The sequence below is a fragment of the Elephantulus edwardii genome, unplaced genomic scaffold (genome assembly GCF_000299155.1).
Source record: "Elephantulus edwardii isolate Elephantulus edwardi_28Jun2011 unplaced genomic scaffold, EleEdw1.0 scaffold00198, whole genome shotgun sequence".
In the NCBI taxonomy this organism is placed as follows: Eukaryota; Metazoa; Chordata; class Mammalia; order Macroscelidea; family Macroscelididae; genus Elephantulus; species Elephantulus edwardii.
In genome coordinates this window covers 5,123,166-5,127,047 of record NW_006399948.1, presented here as the reverse complement: position 1 = coordinate 5,127,047, position 3,882 = coordinate 5,123,166, and the positions used below count along the sequence as shown (strand labels likewise).

At 40.0% G+C, this 3,882-nt stretch overlaps 1 pseudogene; it reads left to right on the top strand.

Annotated features, from left to right (window-relative positions):
• Positions 1 to 329: 329 nt before the first annotated feature.
• Positions 330 to 1,704, top strand: LOC102864654 (annotated as a pseudogene).
• The last annotated feature ends 2,178 nt before the right edge of the window (positions 1,705 to 3,882 follow it).

The following is a 3,882-nucleotide window of genomic DNA, read 5'->3' as shown; positions in this document are numbered from 1 at the left end:
GTGCCCCCTGTACCCTGGCTAGGACTGAGGGCAGAATGTGGCCGATCATTGTCTCATGGGCAGTGGGTATGTGGGGACTCGCATGCATGGACACCCTCCCAACCCCCTCCCACCCACCCACCACCACCACACCACCCCACCAGACCCCGGGGCGTGTAGAAGCCCCACCATAGCCTGGAATACAAGCCTGAAAATGAAAGCTCAGATTACTGCTGAGGAAGAACAAACAACTAACGGGGAAATGAAAGGATTTATAAAGGAGAATCTCAGTGTCTTTTCCTCAGGTGACAGCTGGGGCTGTTGGAGTCAAAAAGGGATGTCTGAACCAAATGGCTTTACCTCAAGATAAGCCAGGAGTTCAAGAAGCCCTTTGTGAATATCCTGGACTCAGGGCACACATGGGCACAGGCTCAGACCTCCCACCATCTCAGAGAATTCTCACAGAGGATGAGCTCCATGCACACAGCTCAGATGTTACCGATTTGGGTTGTAACCCAGCCAAAGTGACGGCTGTGTAAAAGCTTTCAGTCTATTGACAAGAGTCAGTTTGGAAGAAACCAAGTAAGAGAGAAACCCTATAAATATCCTGAAAGTATTCCATCTTTCAAGTGTTTCACCTCCCTTGGTGAACATAAAATAATTAAAAGAGGCAAGAAATTCTACGCAGGTAAGGACTTTGGGGACATCTTTGCACTGAGTTCATCTCTTAATGAAAAGAGAAGGAGTCACCCTGGAGAAAAACCATATAAATGTTCCGAACGGAACTCTTCTCTTGTTTTGCATCACCGTACTCACACTGGAGAGAAGCCTTACACTTGCAATGAATGTGAAAAGTCTTTCTCCAAGAACTACAACCTGACTGTTCATCGAAGGATCCACATGGGAGAGAAACCCTACAACTGCAGTAAGTGTGGCAAGGCCTTCAGTGCTGGGTCAGCTCTGACACAGCATCGGAGGATTCACACCCTTACAAATGTCTAGACTGGAAAAACCTTCAATCGAAATTCATCCCTTGTCTTACATCAAAGAACTCACACAGGGGAGAAGCCGTATTACTGTAATGAGTGTGGAAGCCCTTCAGGGACATCTCTCACCTCACTGTGAATCTCAGAATCCACACAGGGAGAAGCCTTTTGAAAGTGCAGAGTGCGGGAAGTCTTTCAACTGCAACTGTCATCTCACCGTGCACTGGAAGAAGATCCATTCTGGGGAGAAGCCCTATGAGCATAAAGAGTGTGGAAAGACATTCATTGAGAGCGCATACCTCATCATACCAGAAGATTCATACCGATGAGAAGCCCTATGGCTGTAACCAGTGTCAGAAACTTTTCAGGAATACTGCGGTCCTAATCAAGCACCTGAGGACTTATACTGGTGAGAAGCCCTACGAGTGTAATTAATGTGGCAAAACTTTAAGGGACAGTTCCTGCCTGACCAAGCACAAAGGAGACCCCGTACCAGTGTGCAAAATGTGGGAAGTCTTTCAAGCAGAACTCTCACTTGTCAGTTCACCAGAAACTCCACAGCAGGGAAACGCCTCACCAGTGTCCACAGTGCAGGAGAGTATTCAGGAGGTACTCATCACTCCTCCATCATCAGCAGATACACCCTGGAGAGAAATCAGCCAAACATACCGAACATGGCCCCTGTTCTTCTGACTCACAATCAGATACCATGAGTGACAGAGCACACCTTCAGGTGTGACCTGTCCCCATCAGTGGAAAAGAAATAACAGTTCTTCAGTAACTTGGTGAACAGGAAACTTCCTTAGCCATATTTTTAAATCTATAATTGAGGTGATCTAGAGGGCATATAAGATGGTAATCAAGAAGGAAAAGGTTTCAGCGGTGACTCAGCCTATGCCAAATGTGACCTCATATCCCCAAGAGTAGAACATGTGCATGTGAGGAAGAGATGTCTCCAGAGATGCCTGTCCACTTCTACAACTGCTTAAAGTGGAGAGAACTAGCATTTATCAGTAGAAAGAACCCTTTAGTGGAGAGTTGCCACCTTACTGTACATAGCAAACTCTTACTTTGGTTAAATGTAGTAAGAGTGATCAGAGATGTTTTTGGCAAGTGTTTGTGATGTCCTTTCTGATTTCATAATGTAATGGGTATCCTTTTTATACAACATTAATTAACAAGCTATCTAATTCTCTTAGTGGATCATCAACACCTCACATTGGCATAATTCTATCTAGACATATAGTGGAAGTTACAAAAAATATGATTATGAAAGTCATATTAAGTAATTCATAAGAATTGATAGCAGTGAATTGTAGTTTTAATGAAGAGAATTGAATATCCCAGAGACTGCCCACCACTTCCCCACACCAAATACTTCTTGGAAGAATGCAACCAGAGTGATCTGCACAGTCAAAGATGATCAACTTTTGTTTCACAAACTTTGAGCAATTTGTCAGGAGGAGACGTTTCCTGAAAAAAAGTAATAAAGTTGTGAAAAGTGGAGAGTTAATAAAAAAGAGGAAGACTCTCAGTAAGATAGACTAACACAGTGACTGCAACAATGGGCTTGACCATAGCAGAAATTGTGGAGATGGTACAGAATAAAAGCAAGGTTTCAATCTCCTATTCAAAACAGATCTGTTATGAGTTGTAGATAACACAAAAACACCTAGCAACAACAAACCAAAACAAGGTTCCCACGTGTCAAGATTCATGAGCTGTGTGTCAGTTTCTAATGACTGTTCTGTTTTGTTTTGTTTTTTGGAATTGATTGTTTCTGAGATACCTCTGGATAGACTCAATCATCCAATTTTTGTATGAATAACTTATCAATCATTTCTGTTATCAAGGAATTCCTTCTTCTGAAATAAAAAAGGGGAGAAAATTCCTAAAAACCATAACTAAACAAACACAAAACCCAACCAAAACAAAGTAAAACAAAAAGCTCCAAAACAATCCCACTGCCTTTGAGTTTATTTTGACTCATAGAAACATTTCATTGAGTTACAAAAGCTATAAATATTTACTGGAATACAATGACTTCTTTCCCCCCTAAGTGCAGCTGTTTCCAAATGAAGGAATTTTGAATAATACAGAACTCCTTGGCAAGACTCTGTTGTTGTTGTGTACTATTGATTAAGAACCTTTTCCTTTAATTCAAGGGTCTAAGAGATTAAAAGGAGCTTTACGTTATTTCTCTTTAAATTTTATTTTGCTTAGTATATAGCAAATCAATCCAGAATTTGATGATTTAAAGCAACAATGATTGCTTATTATTTTTCATAGTTTGTTAATCAGGGAAGTAATACTGCAGTAAGCATTTCTCATATAATATACATCAGTTATATGTCAGCTGTGACTGTAGTCAACTGAAGATGTAATTTAGGCTGAAAGATTAATTTATTAGATGACTCATTCACTTTGTTGGCAAGTTGGTGTTATCTTAGGAGCCTAAGTTGTGGTAATGTAGTGTCTTGGCATGGCAAATACTTTTTTTTAGTGAGTAAACTAATGAAGATATAACATTTGTAAAGTATATTTTAAATATCTTCTATGGTGTCAGGAATCTCTGACAGTGTAGGCTGCAGTAAGTTGTGTTGCTAACTCAAAAGGTTTTAATCCACTGATTTTTTTATGGGAGAAAATGTGAACTCTCCTGCCATTGTGACTTACAGATTCAAGAGCCCAAATATAAGGCTTTGGAAAAGAATAAATAACAATGAATTTGAGAGTTTTGTTTGTTTGTTTTTAAAATAATATTTTCTCTTCAATTCCAAGGATTACTTCTGTAGCATTCTATTGGACAAGAGAGGTGAAAATTTAGCCAACATGTGTCAATGTGACAAAAGAGTTCATTTCAGAAAAGGGTCTAGTACAGGCATATATTTTGATGGACACTATTAATAATATGACT